Raw genomic sequence first — 20794 nt, 5'->3', positions numbered from 1 at the left:
AAACCTCTCATAATCATTGTGCAATATTAATTAACTTCTTTGTTTTGTTGTCAATGATTTTTTTTCTATCAACATGTTTATAAATGTATGCATGTCCTACTGCTGGAATGATAGTGTGTGTGTGTGTGTGTGTGTGTGTGTGTGTGTGTGTGTTTATATGTTGACAGGTAGGGAAGGACAGAGGGATGGAAAGAGGTAGGGAGGGAGGGATGGAGGGACAGAGGAAGGTAGACAGAGAATGCAATTTCCCATAAGAGAATGCATACATGCCTGGCTGACAATTTTTCAGACTGCGATAGGCATATTTCTATGTTTAAACATATGTGTGTGTTACTACTGTTTTCTTCTAATATTACATAGGCATGTACTATGTACATACCTGTAAATATATAGTATACATATAAACTTAGCACATGAATATAGCAAGTATTTTCCTCCATAACAAATCATCATTCTTTAGAGCAATGTTTTTATTTATTTATTATTTTTATTTTATGTGTATGGGTATATTGCCTGTGCATAGCTAAGTGCACCTGTGTGTGTTGTGCAGTGCCTGCAGAGGACAGAAAAGGTTGTTGAATCTCCTGGAACTAGAGTCATGGACAGTTGTTAGCTGCCATGTGGGTGCTGGGATTCAAATCCGGGTCTTCTGCAAGAACAACCAGTGTTCTGAACTGCTGAGCCGTCTCTCCAGCCCCAGAAATCACTATTCTTTAATAGGTAATTTCCCTAGTGAAATTTTATTTTAAATATGTTTTCTACCAGGTAAAAATTTAAAAATGTAATTTAAAAAACACTGGCTTAAAAATCAGGCCAGGTTTTGTGTACTTTTATATAAATATTTCTTTTTTCAGATGCTCACTATATTAGGAAAATACTCATCTTAATTATGTGCTAAATTGTTAAAAAAAATAAGTTGGTTCATTGAGAGCCAACATACCGAGGGTGAAAAGTACTTGTACTGTATTTCTTGGGTAAAAATGAATGTATGTTTTAAGATAAGATGATTAATACAAAGAATGATTTTATATGAAAGAACTTTCAGGTCATAGGTCAACCTTATGGAATATATTCTGGTATAACAGATCATTCCAAGGTCCTTCACATGCCTCTACTGATAGAGTGTTTTCTTTGCCTTTCTGTCCAGAGAAAAGACAAATGGAATCACCATCTTGATGTGTGGCCCAGCATCCACTAACTCCCACCCCAGCTACATCTCTGCCTACATAGATAGACTGGGTCATTAGCTAGGTTTCCTGTTATCATTTTGAAGCTGTATTAACATGTTTTCATTTCTAATTTCTGTGGTTTGTCATGAGAAATAGTCATAATCACAATGTTTCTGAGAAACGTATTTTTAGCACAATTTCAGTCACTATTTAAAATAATCTTATAGTAATTAGAATGATCATGTATTAAATACCTGTTGTATATCAATCTATCAAATTACTTTTTAATCTTTGTAATAAACTTGAAATTTAAGAGCTACTGTGCTAACTTATAAGAACTCTAAGAAAAGAGGTAGGCTAAACTTCACAGCCAAGGAGATAATCCCTGTTAGAAATAATTGGAGACTGGTTTTGTGATGATAGTGTAGGACTGGGTTACAGATTACTTGAGTTCACATCAAGTTAGTAACTTTAAATAATTCTTGATCACTGTATAATTTTTAGGTGTTGCATAGAAAATACACAAAATAAGTATTAGTTTGCTTCTTTGATCTTTTGCGGGGAACGCCTAACCATACGTAAGCTCATACCAGAAAAATACGACAAGCTCATACTTTGTCTAAGCATCTGAATTATAACCGGTTCTGAATGTCTTGCACAGTGATGTTAATATCATACTTTATTATTTAGCCAAAGATTCCATAGGTAATTTGGAACTATTCATCAATTGAACATCAGAAATAGTATATTTACAATTTTGTTAGAGGATTTCTCTTGACTTGGCATGTTTAATTGAACGAAGGAGGAAAAAAGGGAGAGTGGGGGAGGGAGAACTGAAAGAAAAGAGGGAAGGGCCATTTGGCTGTATGTCTCCTGCTCTGACTCTTTACTGAAAAGTATGCATGTAAACTGCATCCCAGAAACCACACACATGCATGCAAATTGTACCTTGAGCCTAAATAGAATAACCCATATATTTTCAACTTGGGAAAGCCTCAGGGCAAGATTAAAAAATAAGTAAAATCCTTTAGTTAAGGATTAATCACAAGGTGAAATTTACTAGATAAATTTGTCAAAGAAGAGTGGAGTAGCTGAGATACAGGACTGCATTCAGGAAATCAGGTTAGCTGTAAGAAACTTGAGAGGATGGTGTATGTCAGCATCAAACATAAATATAAATGGAAACTTATGTGTCTCTGTGGGTCATGAATTCTAGTAAGACATAATTAAAAAAAAAAACAATAGATAAGCTGTTGCACAGCATCATACATGTCCAGTTGTTTCTGAGGCTTAAGTGGGAAATACAGATCTGAGGTGAGACACTCAACCTTTCCATGTGTTTACAGCATTGGAAGCCCGGAGTAGAAGTTAGTATTCCTGTTGTCATGGGAGTAACGACATTTTATCCTTTAATTTTAAGAGAAGTGAGTCATAAAGAGATTAGGAGGAGCTAATCCAAGTTTGTAGAGTGATGAGAGAACCAGAGCTGAGGTCTCCAGGCTCCTCTTTATGTCTTTCCAGTCGACTCCAATTTTCTGGACATAAGTCATAAGGGTAAGAGTCAGGGAAATAGAACCATGGTATAAATGGCTTGCATTCAAAGTTATAGAAAAATGTTCTTTTATCTAGATCATTTTGCACATGCATTTTCTTATATCTTTGGCATGTGGAAAATTGGTTTCATAATCTCCAGAGAAAAATTGTTAATTTTTGCCTGGAGCATTCTCTTTGCTGATTCCTATCAGAATATTTTCAAGTTTCAAATTAATTTTACCCTACTTGCTATGTTGGCTGTAATGAATCATATTCACAACCGCCAAAACTTATACAAAAAAACTACAGAGGAGAGAAAAGAATGTATGTGGCTTTTCCAAGCTGCTTCTCTGTTGATTATTACCAGGTAGCCTTTTTTTCATGTCTTATCCTCATTATATGAAAATGCAGATAGAAATGAAAGTAATATATTGGCTGTTTAGGGAAAAAAATGTTAAGTCAATTATACTCTTGCAAGATTTATAAGAACTAAAGTGAGTCTAAATTTGAATTGTCAAAGGAAATTGTACATGCATTAAGCACTCAGTAAAATCCATCATATGTATTTAATTATGTACCACATTTTGAACTGCTGTATCAGAGTGTATTTTTATTTTTTTAACAGATTTTTCTTAGTGAACTCATTCTATGCAGCACTTTAAATTATATCTGTAAGTATAATTCAGATAGTCATATATTTTAGTGATAAGATTTGGAAAGGGTGTGTGTTGGGGGAGTGTTAGACAATTAAACAAGGATACCCCCTTCTTTCTTTCAAGAGTACTTTTCAAAAGGCAATTAACAATTATTGTGTCTGTCTAAATGCAAATGCCTAAAACCTTACATACTGAGGTGTTCTGGAAAACCCACTATTTTTTGTTATCACTTAACTTCTTAACAATATGTGGCTGTTGAATTCCTGCGTATTGGGCTGATATTTCTAAGTAGAAAATGTCTTATCTTCGCAAAGTAAGCACTGACCTTTAAATCTTTCTTTCAGCTGAAATGTTTCAAAACCGAGCATATTACAGAGATGCATTAAGCAGACATTTCTTAAAATGCAAGGCACTAGAGAGGACACTGAGTGATTCAAAGACATATGAGAAGGTCCCCATGTGTGTGTTGCATCTGTGTGCTCTCATGATAAAATACGTACTGATCAAGTCTCGTTCTTTGTTACAAATGAAAGGACATGGTTGGAATATTGCCTTAACAAACTCATCATTTGATGCATGAAAATCTTTTCATGGCTCTGATCCTCATGACCTAAATGTTACCCATGTGAAGCGTTTTTCAAGCCTTATCAGTGTTTTCATATCTGCCAGTAACAGAGTTGTTGTAATAGAATGAGATGTTGCGAACCCCAACAACAGACATAATTCTTCCAATTGCTATTTTAAATGAAGAGTGGTACATCTGGTAGTCTAAAAACTTCGGCTACTTTTGAAACAATATTATCCTTTGTTTTATTCTTGTCTGCTCAAACAATATCCTAAATCCAGAGTAGTAATGTCACCTGAGCTCAACCAAATGCAAAATTTAGGGACAAAACATTTCATATTGCAAGCCTTTGTGGGGCTCCTGGAATTAAGAGGTAGAGGCAGCATTCTCGGAATCACCAGGGTCTATCATGCTGTGGATTGATTGTGATGTGTGACTATCGGGTGAAGCATTCAGAAACTAAAGAAAAGGGTTTGTGAAAGGTACATCAGGATGACACTCACGTGTCATGGAACCAAGTTACATGTATGTAGCTGTACACTTGATATGAATATCTAATTTTCATTTTTGTACCTTTTTAAAATTTTACACATTAAAAATGGTGATAGCCTAACTTCTGCAATTTAGGACTATGATGGACTTTAAATTATTCACATTAAATAATATATAACATAACTTCTGTCTGCTGTATGTTTTATAGCACTCTGGTAAAGATATGTTTATATAATTAAAAATCCTGAAGGACTGTTAATATTTGGAGATTTTTTTTAATGCTATGTCAATACTGTCAAGTGGACGACAGACACAAATATAATGTTTACAACACTATCTTCAGGCCAAATATTTATACAGACTTCCTTAGAAAATATATGACAAACTGTCAGGCCAGGTTCCTTGATATTTTGATAACTATATAACCTGAAAGGTATCAAATAACTTGTACATCTGTTTTCTGATGATCTTTCCAATGTTTATATAATTAGAAATTTTATAAGTCAGAGGCTGGAGAAGACCTCGGTTCGAATCCCAGCACCCACATGGCACCTAACAACTGTCTGTAACTCCAGCTCCAAGGGATCCGACAGCCTCTTCTGTCCTCTCTTGGCATTGCACAACATGGGTACACTTACCTACATGCAGGCAATACACACATACACATAAAATAAAAATAAAAATAAAAATAAATGAAATATTTTTTAAAGAAATTTTATATGTCAAAGAACATTTTATGTATTTACCGCCAATGAATGCAATTCAGGGGAAATTTTTATATGGTCATATTAATTCTAGAGTATTATTAATTATGTATTATGCTGTTTCCATTTAGAAAATGGTTTGACTTAGTCTTCTCGGACTGATTATCTTGTTTTCTACTCTATATTTACAATTCTATCGTGTCTGTCTAACTTCCTTCCCTGTGGTTGAAATCCTAACTGTATTATATGAATTTCTGGAGTATCCTTATATCTCTTCAACTTCATTCCTCTATGAAATAAAGATGTTCCTTCCAAAATAGATCTCATTGTACCACACACCTATTCAAAAATACTCAGGTGTTCAGCATTTCATTCAGCCTTTCTGGTTTCTGTGTATAGTAATGAAGACCATTAGCCACTTTTTATCTAGCCTCATCCCCCACCCCAGATAATCTGAATTACCAGTTCTGACCAATTTAAGATCATAAAGTATTAAGATCATCCATGCTTCAATGATTTAGTTGTGCTGTTCTGTAGAATATTCTTCCTATCCTTGCTCCGTTCCTTGGTGGGCATAAGCTAGTGATTTCACAATCAAGATTAATTGCAAGTTCCTCCGGGAAAATCCCACTCTGAGACACAGGCTTCTATAGCATATTGCTTTGTACATTGCATTTATAGTCTGCCAATGTTTAAATTTTCTAGTTTTCTGTGAGCTTTTGTGTACCACATTCTATTTATTGCTCTTCTACCATAGAACAGAATGATAACTTCAGTTGATAGAGTATTTGCCTACCGTGCACAAAACCCTGATTTTTGATTCCCAACAATGCACGAGCCAGACATAGTGGCACCTATCTCTGATCTTAGCATTTGGGAGGTGGAGGCAATAAGACTAGAAAGTCATGCTCATCTTCACCTATATAGAGAATTAGAGGCTACCCAAGAAATAAAATAAAATAAAAATAAAGCTACTGTGTCTCAAAACAAACAAAGCTACTCAGAATGCTTGATGAAATGAATTGTGGGTTATTTTGGGTTGATGTACTTATCCTTCATGGTGTTAGGTTATACTACGTGTCAGATAGAATCAATGCACATGGCAATAAAACCATCTAGTTCTCCAGCATATACTTCTCAGTTTGAGCTCTGGAGTTTACATTAGGAAGAAGAAGATCAGCTTTTCCTATAGGCAAAGAATATAATACTTAATGAATCAGAGTTTACTGCCTCTTTCTAGAATGTTATCATTTACCGTAACATTGTTCTTCTTCAAGAAAATGTTAGTTTTGTGCATTACAATACATTACTATGCACTCTGTGTTCACAAACTATTTTGAGCAACTAGATATAATGATTTAATTTGCAGGACTGTGTGGCTAATAAGCGGTCTGTTTAAAATCCTCACACTGAGCTTTCTAAGAGCGACGTGGTCTACATGTAAACTCTTTGCAAACAACTTCTGAATTTCAGGCAGAGACACACATTAGGAGCTGCCAGGATTGTGTTTGTTGTGGCTGCCTGGTTAGCTGCTGCTTGAACAGCTGAAGTATGAGCTGACTGATCAACTAGCACCAGCTCAAACGAGGAGTACACCAACCCCAAAGGGAAGTCAGCCTTATATACAGAGCCAGATTGGAAAAACTTCGATTGCAGTGTATGATAATGGGAAGATAATGCATATGCTTATCTTCAGAAACACGTGGCAATTTGTGTCTAATATTTCTAATTTTTCTTCTAAATGTAATAAGAGGCAAAGGGTTTCAGTTTAACCCAAAGAATGATTTCTGTGATCATTTATAAAGTAGATGGGGAATGAAATTATTTGTTGAAAAAATATATAATACAAAATGTAACTTGGAACTGAAATAGTCACTCTCATTGAGTAACAGTCATACTTCATGTATTTCCTTATAAGTAAATAATATCTTAACATAGTACCTCAATTTTGCCATAATAAATTCATATCTTAAATTAAACTCATATGAATGATTCTAAGAAATACTATAGTTAAAATAATGTTTGTGGATGAGGCTTAAGAATAAAAATTGTCTATGTTAAATTCTACCCCTGTAGAAGAAAAATGTCTGGAAAACCATCTAGAAAACACTCCACTATATATAGTTACTGGATAGAAGAACTTGAAACTCTCCCTGTCATCCCCTTCTTATGACCACAGTCTGTAGAGGAGCTTGTTCTAGAGGCTTATTTTTCCTACTCTGGGGAAAAGATCAACTCCTGTGATAAAAAAATTGAACTTACTAGTTGAGAATTACTTTACTAATACTACTATAGGAGTGCTAAGGAATACCAATAGAGAATTACAGAGTTTATACATGAATAAATTATATTTTAGATTATATGCAAAATATGTTGTTAATTTCTGTTTTTTTTTTGTGTGTGTGTGTGTATCACATGCCATGTGTGCATTTGTGTTGAACCATATTTTATGCTTATATGGAGGCCAGAGGTTGACATCAAGTTTTTTCCTTTTCTGTCCACCTATTAATTTGAAGATATCTTTTTCAATGAGCCTGTAGCTCACCATTTCAGCTATGTTGGCTGCCTGTCCAGCGAGCTCCCAGGAACCACCTGCCTTTCCCTCCTACATCCCCTTCCAGCACTGGTGTTACAGACAAGCTCTGCTGTTCCCAGCATGTGCATGGGTGCTGGTGATTCAAAATCAGGTCTGCATCCTTGCAACTGTAAGCAATTTACGTATTGAGCCACCTGCCTGTATCCTAACTTTGATTCTTTTGGACAGAACTACTGAAACAGGAAAAAAACATAGAGTTTGTTTCAGGCAATGTTTTTCAGCTTAGAGCGTGTCTGCTTATTTTTGTCTCAAGGTTCTATCTTTGTCCTTCTTGTCCCATCTTCCTACTCATCCTGTGTCAATGCTGAGAAAGGACATTCCCATAACTCTTATTTGCAGAAATGTTCACAAAAATATTAGACACAGAACAAAAATCCAGTGGAAAGGCAGAATCTTCTTTCATGTGCTCTTATGCAGAATCAGCCTCCTGCTCCTTGAGCCTGCAGTCTGTGGCCCATTGGGATCACATTGCCTACAGGATTTAGGAGCTCTTTACTATGTGCATAGTCTTTCTGAAAGTGATGAAGAGAGAATTTCCTGGGTCCTCTATTGATGAAAAGGAGGTTTGATTCTCTGCTCCTTTGGATGGAAAAGCTACTTCCTGATTGGGTTCTGGGCTAATAGTAGATCTGCCTTTGGGCAGAAATATGAATGTCAAAATACTCACTCTTTAACTGTATTATCATGGTTCCTGGACACAGAACGTCAGCACTTGACTATTTAATGTTGGTTATCAGGCAGTTACTTGTAACATAAAAAATAGAAAAAGGGAGATATGACTACTTCACATTAAAGGGAACTTATTCAAAGGTTTCCTGTTTCAGAAATATCGGCTATTTAGCATTGTTCTGTTTCAGGAAGTGATGCTCTATTTAAGAGTGTAGAATTTTGCCTTGGATATTCATTCATGGATTAAGTTGTTTTATTAAGGATTGTAATCTTACTTTCCTAAAAATGCATTTAATTTTACTATTAGTCTATTTATTCTTTAAACTTCTTCTACCTTTTGGATATTTATATGCTGATAGCTAGTATTAAGAAACTAATGCAATTTATTTTCTGTAGTTCCTTTGCGTCACTGTCCAAAATGAATTTCCATAAATCCTCTTTTAAAAGTTCAATTGATCGGCAGTTTCCATATTCTTTTCTCAAAGCAGTTTATATACCTGTCAAAATTACCCAAGAGATATTTCTGTAGCTAAGCACTAAAATATACAACCAGTGACTTGAATGCATGATAATAGAATGTAAATTGAAGACTAAATGGTGATAGAAATACATTTTGCATTTGCTTTTTCTCTTTCTCACAATGAAAGAGGGAAGAGTGATACAAGTATATGTGATAGAAGACCCATTAACTGGCATACAAGGTTGCTGAAGCAATGAAGTTCAATTGAGAAACGAAAGACTTATGTAATAAGAGTGGGAAAGCAGCTTTGATAATTAGAATGAGTCAAAAGCAATCTCCTGCTTGCTTTAGTTTGCACAGATGGCAGTGGAAACAAACTTTTCTTTTCTTTTGAGACAGAAGAAGGACATCAGTCAAAATGATAAGACATGTCAGTGTAATATTCTTCCAAGTCAGTTACCACTAAGTTTGGTGTCTACACTGGGAGTCTCTGATCTTTGCCTTGGCTTCACTTTCACTGTGGCTTTTAGAGTAATAGATTCTATATCAATATAATGTAAGAAAAGTTAACAATTCTTAATTGAGGAAAATAAAAATAGCTTTTGAACAGGAAAATATATAGTCTTTGAAATCAGCAAAATAAAAATCTATTTTTCCTAATTAATGTGAACAAGGAAATATAGTACAAGAATTAGTATTAAATTATTCTTGTTACAGGAATTTTATAGACATTTATAATTAAATTAATGTAAATGGTTTGTCTTGACTAAAAAGAATTTTTATTAGTGGTAATTAAATTTATTCAGGAAATAGATAAAATATTAATAGTTTGTGTGCTTCTAAACTAAGTCATCATTTATAGTCCACCCTTGCCGTCCCAAACACAGTACTCTTTTGTTTTTGGTGTGCTAGATTTCCAAAGAAAACTATAGAACCATAAGCTTGTTTATCACTAATGCTAGACAAAGGACAACCTCATTTTAAAATTGTCTATATCTCCTAAGCTAAAAGAGACTGTAGTCATATTTGTGGTATAAAATTAATAAATACTTATTACTATGCCCTCAACTACTTTTTTAAATATAAAATTTAGCTTAACATTTCTGAAACGTTCTAATAAAAATAGAGAATTCAACTGATACATACTGACATACTCTAAAATTAGAACTAGAATTATAGTAGACTGTGACATAAGGCATACAGTAAAAATATACTTTCTGATTTTATGGAAAAGTGTGCCAAATAATTGAATAATCCTCTTAAGTAAGTTAGCTACTACTTTAGTGATTCGGTGTTTATGTCACATGTTTTTCTATGTCTTCAGTGATAATTCCACCAGGACAAACAATGTACCTCACAGCTGGAAAGGTAGAGCTCCTCACTGTTATTTTTATTAGGGAGAAAATCAAGTAAGAGAATATATGTAAAATATAGAAACTGCCTGGCACAAAGCATGCAATAAATTAAAACAGTGTATTAGCAAATGTCAATTGATTCATTCATTGTAAGTATATGTTGACTATTCTATGTAGTACTTATTTAAAGAGAAAGGATAAACCACGCATCGAAGACCGTTATCAGTTGAAATCCACCTAAAGACAGACAAAAGACAAGCCTTTTTTAGTAACAAGATGGTACTCATTCATTCCCTGGTGAAATGCTCCCCATGGTATAGATCCTACTTCTGTGGTCCTCTTGGAGTTATCTGGGCATTGATCAACTGACTGTGAATTGATTCTTCCATTTGTCTTCTATTGAGACAACTCTATTGGGCAGGTGACCTCAGGTTCTTTCTTAGAATGTGTCGTTTATATATCCTTTGCTTTTCCCAGTGCTACTAATCTAAGTGATGTACTGATAAATTGTTTTTCATGGCTTTATAACCAGACAGATTCCCTCATAGTTGTACCTTGGACTCACTAATGTCCAGATTTAGCTTTGATGCAAGCTGGTGCAAGTGAAAAGATGTGGTTAATTTGAAGGTCAAATATTATGAGAATTGGAAAGTACATGTAGTCCATCATAAGCATGACATTTATTCATTTTTGAAAATACGAATGGCTCCCTAGGCTTGTTCTTAAGTACATTTCATGTGTTGTCATTGATTACTTGCAGCAACTTTGGAGGATAATTATCATTTTTAGCCATGTTGGGAGCTAAGAAAATAAGTTAAAAAATCATTAAAAATTCTACAACTCTACATATCGAATTGGTAGATCCATGATTCAAAGAGAGGCAATCTATTTCCACAGTGACACCTTAACAGCCACAATACACTGTCTCTCCATGAACACAACCACTTAGAAACTAATCATTTGTTATTGATTATTTAGTGCTTCACTGTCAAGAAAACTGATGCTAAATATTTATGTGTGCCCAAGATTAAGTTCAATTAACAGGTCTCTGTTGCCATTGAATTTTACCATGCCTGGCACTTAAACAAGAAATATAGAGTACAGAATGCATTTATTCAACAAAGAGCTTAGTGGATTAAGATAAAACAATTAATCAAATATCTCACAAGCTGTAGATTGTGTTCATGATTTTCTGGCTACCTTTATACTAAGTCATGTGTCCTGAAAAAATATATGCAAAGCTTATTAGTGCAATTATAGACATCAAGAGGCATGAAGTTTCATTAGATATCACTCAGGAAGTGCTACTGATTAAACTGATTTAAAGCTAGTTTGCCATCTCATACATATCATTAAAAGTTTTAAACATTTTTGTATTCAAAATTGCATAGCTGACAAACCTTAAAACATGGAAGACTAAATGATACTTTACATCATCTGAAGATCAAGTTCATAATAATGTAAGAAAATTTGCTATGACAGGATGAAAGTCCTTATTGAATTTAAGTCTGTATTAATCAACTTAGGTGCACATTGAACATCTCAAGAAATGGTAAAATCTCCTTGGGTGCCTTATGGTTAAGGATTAAGTGTTAGGTCAGTAACTTTGTGATTTCATTAAGTGTCAGTGATAAATATATGACTCACATTTATTCTAGTAAATTAACTTAAATTTACAAGTTTTAAACAAATATATATGCCTTTGGCAGGATCTAAAACATATTTTGCAATTTTCAGGATTTAAAGATATTCAAAGGATTCAATTTTTCAGTAACATAATATCAAGTAATATGGATATATGTTCTAATTCTCATATGTGAACATAGATATCATGAAAGGCAAACATGAGTGACAACCTCATCACCTACACATTCAAGATATTAGCATGGATTGCGAGAACAATAGATAAGTATTTCTAAGCTACAGACAGGCTAAGAGCAAGTGGAAGAAAAAGTGGTTCACAATACTCAGTTGCTTCCTGGCATCAATGCAAAATGCCTGTGACCAGTCATTCCCTTCAAGAATGATGGCTGTGGGCTGGAGGGATGGCTCAGCTGTTAAGAGCGCTGGCTGCTCTTGCAAAGGAGCTGGGTTTGATTCCCATGACCCACACGGAGGCTAAAAACTGTCTGTAGCTCCAGTTGCAGGGGGAATCTGATGCCTTCTTCTGACTTTCACAAGTATGAACAATTTGTGTATCTGTGAAAGTGAATAAAAGGACAGAAAAATACAATATTCATCAGTTGATAATGAATTTAAGGCATTTAAATCTATATCTAAGGTCTTTTAAGGGAAGCTCATTTTAAATGAGAATCTGCCTTTAACAATACTGAGTTTTCAGTAGATTTAACATGCTGTGAGCTCTCAGGATGATCTACTCTCAAATCCATGAACCAGAGCCTCTGTTGTTTATAGTATTTAAAATAAATTGTTTCAGTTCTCTGTGGGATTGTTTCCTGTTGAGAAGAACCTCATAATTAAAAACAGCAACTGGAATAGAATTACAATGCAGGTATTTTGACAATGTGGGCACCTGTTATATTATCTTGAAATAAACTGACCTGTGGCTATTATAGACAGTGTTCATTCTAGGCGGGATTTGCATAACTACAGAGAATTAGTCCCTCTCCCCATCCTTTTTGAAAAGAGCATAGAGTATTTAGTAGAGAGGAGGTAATTGTGCTATTTGGGATAATAGTCAGATTTACTGTCTAGGATGTTTTCCTGAACACTACATGAATTTCAGTATAATTGCTCAGATCCTGTTTAGATAAAAGCTGATTCATTTTTTCGGTTTTTCATGCTCTCCTTTTATTTTTCTTGTCCTTTTAAAGCAAGTAGCTCTACTATTATCAGCAAAAGTACTATTTAATATTAATATTGACCTTTTGTCTGTGTCTAGACAATGGTTATTGGCAATTTTTGAGTTATCATAAATCAAAATTTGTTCAAATTATGCCTGCACTTGTATCTAACATTTCATTACTTTACCCATAATTATTTATAATATTTATAAACTAGGTAAGATATAGACATTCTTTAAAAGACTCTTGGGTACACACAAATACATACTGATTAGGTGTCTCTTCACAGTGGAAAACAAGACAGTTGCCCAGTGAAGGAAGCCTCAAATTGGATTCCTTATTAATAGACATATATAAAATGATTTTATTGTGAGTTAAATTTGCATGTTTTGACTTAATTCTGGTGAGATTTACATGTAACATCTTAAAAGCTTTAGCTACAGCATTGTATTTTCTCACCTAGGATATATTTAATATTGTTTTCTCTTCACACACACACACACACACACACACACACATATAAAACCATTTTTACATGCTTCACCATGAGGAAGTTAAGCACTAAGAATTTTGCAAGGCTCATTTTGCAGACTACCCACTGATAGCATAAACAACTACAAAGTCTTGTTTGCAGCTTAATGAGATTTATAAGATTTTTCAAAATCCCAGATTAATCTTAATGACCATCATCCTGATTCTTTAATCTGTCATCTTATAATTTAAATGCACTTTTTAATGTTTGAAAGTCAAATACTTTTATTACCTAATCCTACCATCACAATTGTTTTTGTTACACTGTCTTTATTTTTTTCAATTAGTCATTTTTCTGGTGAAGAGAAATCATCTATAACAGTTAAATATATACTACTTTTGAATTGAATCAGTAGATCACTACCTCAGTTCTGTCTTTTATTGAATAATAAATTATTACACTGGCATCACTATGCATAATATCCAGAATCTATTATAATATAAACATTTTGACAATGTGAAAATCTGGCATATTATTTGAAATAACCTAGCTATAATTGTGAATTATTCTTTCATAATGAAGATGTTGACCTACAAATCTTCATAAATCTGTTTGCACCTAAAGTATTCTAGTAATACAAATTCAGGTCTGACATTCCATCATTGAACATAGTTCATGGTATGGATTTTAGCAGTGTACATCTCAACATAAGCCACCTCAAACACACATGTAGAGAAAAAGTACAGAGAAGGGGATGAGAGATGAGCACGTGCATTGGATAAAACATGAAAACAGCCTATTATTAAATCAGACCCTGCAAATAAAAGTATGTGGGAGCTATCATACATAGACTTCTCTGCGAATGAAATTGTAATATGGCATCCTCATTAAGTCAGTCCACAAAGCTATCTGTGATGGCAGAAAAGGATTCTTTCTTGAACTGGATCTCTCTTCCTCCCGGTACCCATTCAGAGTCCTTTGTCTATTTGTATTCATTATTGCTCCTGTAGGAACAGTGTGGGTTTTCATTACTGCATTGGCATGAGAAGCGCTGATTCTGGTTTGCTGTTAGTTCTGACCTCTTTCTTTCCTTCTCCACTTTCATTTACTGAATATCCACCAAGATAAAAAATAACATACACATTATAATACAAAATAAACAGCACATCACAAATTACACTGTCATGTCTCATTTGAATTTAATAGAATCACATGTTGAATAAGAAACACAAAGAAGATTATAAAAAAACTATATTTTTGTATTTTTCTGCACAATGCTTTTTAAAATGTGCTGTTATTCCTGATCCTTTTAATGCTTATTATATTATTATTATGAAAAAATTATTCCATCTAATATACTCAGTTGCTAAAGGAAAACGTTTTGTTGGATGATTGATAAATAATAAGTTTACAGTTTGATAGTGAAATATGTGCAGCTAATTTAGTAAGACTTAGTCAACTTTTTGAGTGCCTTCCTTAATTTTATGAGGCTACTATGATTATCTGTCTTTTTTTGTCACATATATATATACTGCATTCATTCAGTAGTATGGGAGTCATATTTTTTTCTTTAATTTTACTATATGTGATAGCAATATAATGTAACTAATTCTTTAACATGGCTAAAATACATAGGAAAAATTCATAAGAATTGAGTATTCTATGTTTTCCCTCCTAATAATCATAGATAAGAGGAAACAATGTTGAATTTAAAGCAGGTTATCAAAAGTACTTGGATCTCACACAATAAAAATCATTTTAAAATATGCATTTTTTATTAGGTCAGATTACTCAGTCTGTTATGATTATTTAATTACTCTTTATTCCTTTTCTCACAAAATGGGTAAAATAGAAAACAAACAAAACAAAACAAAACCTTTGACTGGGGCTGGAAAGATGGCTCAACGGTTAAAAGCATGAACAATCATCCTCCAGTTTAGGGGATTCGAGGTACTCTTCTGATTTCCTTGGGCATTGTACATGGGTGCACTTACATACATGCAGAAAATATTTATACACATAAAATAAAAATTTTAATTAAAAAAAAACCTTAACACTTTCACCATATCCAAATAGTGTAGATATGGCTTATTTTTTTTCCTCTATCCAGTCCTTCCAAGATAATATAATTTACAAGGAACGTAGTATAAACAATGATAAGACCACTCACCCACTTGTTAATGGGATCCATAAAATATGTAACAATCCTCTCTAAAAATTGAGATTCTTATAAAATCTAGTTGGTCTGATGAGAGGGTGAAAATGATCTTAAGAGATCTACACCCTCTAAAATAGATGCTTCTCATATTAGAAAATATATCTGACTTGTACTGCAAATATTTTTTAGAACCTTCTCATCATTGTTGTGTTCCTTCAGGTTTCATTGTATATAACACCCTCAGCTTGAAAATTCCCCAAAATAGTATGAGACATCTTTGGTGTTTCAAAAGTGGATTTCATTACAAAAGAGATCCACAACCACTGTTCATAGACTTTTTGTTGTTACAGGTATTACCCAAAATGCTTTTATGATCCTTAGGTTTTATAGATTCTTGTAATATAACATCATGAACATTTTCAGAAAAATGCAGCTGTGTCCAGCCTTTTGACATTGCAAGAAAATATTGTCAAATACAAAGTTCACATGTGAGAACCCCACAGTCAGGTTAAAAAAATATATATAGCAACAGAATTTTATAATGTTGTAGATATGCTTACAATTTTGTGTTGGACTGCTTTTTAGCTATCTTTGGCTGCTCAGAGTCTGTGGGCCTTGACTTAACAAGCCTACCGGAGGCTCTGCACTGATGTCATCACTTTGCATAGTAGGAATTGAACTGGCAAAGTTGGTCCTGACTGCTTATGTCACATTTTCAATGGCACTGGCACCGTGACTTTTGAGCTGCTTAATATAAAACTCCGTACAGTTTGTTATGACTTTGTTATCCCTGAACAGAGATGAGGGTGATCTCTGACTCTTTTCTGGGTTAGAAATACAACAGAAAGTGGAGTATCAGAAGGTAGAATGCAATCAAGAGAAAGCATTGATAACATTAATATAAGGCTGGAGATATGGCTCAGTCGGTTCACAGGGACTTGACATTGATACCAGAATCCATGTGAAAAAAAAGTGAGCTCAGTGGTGGCTTGTAATTCCAGCATTGGTCTTTGCTGATCAGGCAAGCTGGGTGAGAGACCATGTTTCAAACATAAAAATGACTCCTGAAGTATCACATGTCAGGTTTACTTTTGGCCTCCTCATGAAAACATACATATGTATGCATACCTACACACACATGTACACACACACACACACACACACACACATGAACCTGTGTACACAAAGTATATACAATGAATAAAAAATTAAAAAATAGTTACTATGATGAAAACTATAAACCAAGGTATATGTGAGTACCAGAAGTAACTGTATGTGTAACATCACACTGTGTGTTTCACGTGTTACATAATGAGCATTTTGACAATCTGTGCATCTCATATGATATTTTATAGATAATGTTTTAAAATTTTAAATGGAAAATATTACAAATTCTCTTCAATGTACCATTAGAGAAACTCATTCTGAGTAGTTCCCTGGGCTAATCCCTTACATGCCAGCACAGGCTCCAACTCAGTTAAGTGATGCATGTCATATGTTAGGGTTGTTTGTTTTCTCTTTTCAATGAAATAGTCTGAGCTTTGCAACTAGCAACCCTCAAAGCTCCTGTGTATATTTGAGGCATTTGGCAGGACAGTAAAATCTATTATGGTGCAAAGACACAGTTAATATTTTAGCACTCATTAATTCATTATTCCACAATTATTCGTCATGTATCTGAAATGTGCCAAGCAGTTTTCAAGTCAGGGTATTCATGAAGACAATATGCTTCCTTTTTTGTTTTACTAGTTTGTTATCATCATTATGATATTACTCTCGCTAAAAACATGAAGTTTCCAATTTGGAGAGACTATATCTGTTCCTCTGTAGAGCAGAATGACACAGATAATTAGCTGAAACATTCAAGGAAAAATATCTCCTTTTCAAAACATTAGAGATAAAATCAGTTTATTCATTCATCCAATACTGAGTAAGGATGTTTGTTAGGACTCTGCAGTAGGGGTTAATTGGTGGAAAGAAAGGAGAGGCAGCTTGTTAAGGGATTTGGTTGTCCCGACTCTACTGTCCACCAGTGCTGCCATTTTGAATGCCCTTTAAATGACAAAACTGAAATTTTATTCTTATACATCTTAAACATTTCATATAATTTATTGAACTTCTCAGGGAATGCAGAGCTTTAGAACATGAATTAAAATTATTTTTATATTGGTTCTCTCTCCTATATTTTCAACATACAAAAGATGAGATCCATGTTGAACATAATTTTGTTACTGTCACAATCTTTGGGAAAAAAAGACTGACGCAAATAGTATTTGTTGACTAAATCACTGGGTACATGGTTCTTCTACCATTAAAGAACTTGTCTCCTCAATGCCTTTAACAATTGTAAAAAGGGGCTTAAGAGATAGCTCAGTATTTAGAAGTACTGGCTGCTCTTGCCGATAACCTGGGTTCAGTTCCTAGCACAAACATGGCTGCTAACAACTACCCATAACTCAAGTTCCAGGTGATCCAGTTTCTTCTTCTGGCCTTCTCAGGCGTGTGGTACACATACATACATGCAGGCAAAGCGATCATATACATGAAATAAAAATAAATAAAAAAATTATTTAAAGAATTACTTTTTCTTTAAATTTATGCCCTGCCTTACAAGATAGCAGCTAAACTTGTGTGAATTATAATAATGAGATTTCACTGTCTTTACAGCACTCAGATTTACTTTGAAAGAGAGTTTAAGTCAGGCACTTGGAACATTCTAAATCCTGTACTAATTTTAGGTCATTAGTTGCTCTTCCCTTGGAACATTAAACAGTTCTCAAATAGCATTTTGTTAATGTTTCTCTAAAATATATGCCTCTGCCTAGCCAACTCATTGGAAATCTTTTCTTCCTTGGGGAGCTAATCTATCAATTTTTTTCCAGTTTAAAAAAAGATTTCAGTTGAGAACATGTTTAATGTTAGTAATCCCTTAAAAAAGAATTGGAGGGAAAAAAAGAACAGCATGTCAACCTAGGTAATATCTAATTTAAAATCGGTTTTAAAATATTCTGACCTCATCTGAAGCCTATAATTTTTCTACTGATGTTACAAATGAACAAGTGCTAAAGATAAAGCAAGTGGGAAGAAAATGTTTACGGTTGGACTTGGATACTAAAGATAAAATTTTAAAGTAAAACAAGAAAGCCTGTAAATCTAAACATGCATTCAACAGACAGAGGCTGTTGAATCACTATTTTTACCCCCTAGGGTGCTACTGAAAACGTTTTTAAGTATAAAATGTTCAAGTGTTCTGTGTCATTTATCCACATATTTTTTAGCTATTTTTTTTGTTTTTTTTTTTTTTTTTTTTTTTTTTGGCTTCTTACTGGTCCTATGGTGTTCTATTAACTTGTCTACTATGGAGCAGTTTTAAATTCATTTTAGAGGTTTTTTTTATATTTCTTTTTTATAATAGGAAATGATTGATCAACTCACTTATTCTCTGTTATTTCTCATGCTGATATGGTAATATCCTGTAGAGTCATTTTAAAAATTATGTTTTAGCTTTGTGTTACAGCCTGCCCATTCATGTAAAAAGGAAGGAGAGTGCTAATTCTAACACACCTTTTGATCTATCAAATCTAGGTTAATTTGTTAGGCATTTGTGACCATTGATAGTCAATTCTTATAATTAACTGCACTTCAATGCAGAATTGAAAATCTATGAATTTTATGGCAAATGTAAGATATTTTATATGTAGCACATAAATAGCCCCATTCTAACCTCCGTGTACTCCTTTCTTCCCTTTTCTCTTCCATTTTGTTTTCCCTCCCACTTATTCCCATTCTTCTGTCTTGTGTTTTATCCTCCCTCTCCTCATTCCTCCCTCCCCCACCTGGTTTTCATATTTTTCCTTCTGATATTCACACTTCATTTGATGTGTTTTTTGTCTTTCTTTGAATTTCCTTCCCTAATGTCCTTTTTTTATATATATATATATTTTCATTTCAAGTGTATGAGTGTTTTGCCTACATACATGCAAACCTTCAGAGACTAGAAGAGGATAGTGGACCCCCTTGAACTGACGTTAGGGACAATTGTTAGATACCATGTGGGTTGTGGGAACTGAACCCAGTTCCTCTGCAAGAACAGCCAGTGCTATTAACTGCTGAGCCATCTTTCCAGTGTCTCCTTTAATTTTTCACTAAGTTTCCTGCCCTGTTTCTTTCTTCCTTTCTTTCTCACTCTGATTTTTCATTTTTTTCCATATTTCTTGTCTACATATTCTGGTTCTCATCATTTCACTGAAAATCATTTATAGTTGAAGGAATACATAATAAAATCAGAATTCATCCATTTTTCCCGTCCTCCTATCTTCTCATAACACATATTTATTGAAAATTTCTCATGTACTTAGATCCACGAATTTGAAGTACAGGCTCATGTTTACATTTCACAGTGTTCCTGTATGAGAGTGGAGAGGGAATGGCTAAGAAAGGTTAATTAACTTGTATAAGCCTGGAGATGGGTGGTCAGATTAAAGAAACATGTCTACCCTAGAAGCTCCAGTTTAGCCACATCCCTTTCTGTCTCTCATTGTCTAGATTTGTTTTTAGACAAATTGCTTTTCACATGTTTCTTATTTTAGGGAATAGGAATAACACTTTCTCTTCTTCATTCAATAAAAAGATGACCTAATTTATGCCAGGCACTGAATTCTCATGATGGGAACTATGATCAAAATAATGGCTTACATATATGTGCTCTTCTGTGTGCCCAAAGCTATTGTGAATACTTCACAGGGATAAATGCATGTCACTCATAATGACAGCTGAGCCATTTATCTTAATAAATGCTGGTTTGCAGAATATAATTAGGACATGGTTATAGTTCAAAGTTCATGTGCCAGTGTCCAAAAGACATACCAGTTTGAGGTTTAATGCACCATTTGGGCATTATCTCGATTTTCATTTCCAGGTGCTGGAAAAAGATAAAAGGCAATTTAATCTCAACTCAATCCCAGTTAAGTAAAATGCTCATTTAAGACAAATTTTTAAGTAGAAGAGGTTAGGGGTATTTTTGTTAAAAAGAAAACAAATACTAGCTTTAAGAAAGAAGAATGATTGGAAAATATAAGTGGCTATAATATTAACTACAAAGGAATAAATAGACAGGTTATCACGAGTATATGATTGCTTAAAGTGTCAAGAAGAGTGATTT

The 20794-nt window shown here is 33.9% G+C and overlaps 1 protein-coding gene across 5 annotated transcripts in view; it reads left to right on the top strand.

Annotated features, from left to right (window-relative positions):
• Pcdh7 (protocadherin 7) overlaps positions 1 to 20794 on the top strand; it is a 434303-nt gene that overhangs the window by 393727 nt on the left and 19782 nt on the right. The gene's annotated exons all lie outside the window — the stretch shown is intronic.

Source organism: Nannospalax galili, unplaced genomic scaffold, assembly GCF_000622305.1.
Source record: "Nannospalax galili isolate Female #2095 unplaced genomic scaffold, S.galili_v1.0 scaffold292, whole genome shotgun sequence".
In the NCBI taxonomy this organism is placed as follows: Eukaryota; Metazoa; Chordata; class Mammalia; order Rodentia; family Spalacidae; genus Nannospalax; species Nannospalax galili.
This window is presented reverse-complemented; position numbering and strand designations above follow the sequence as displayed.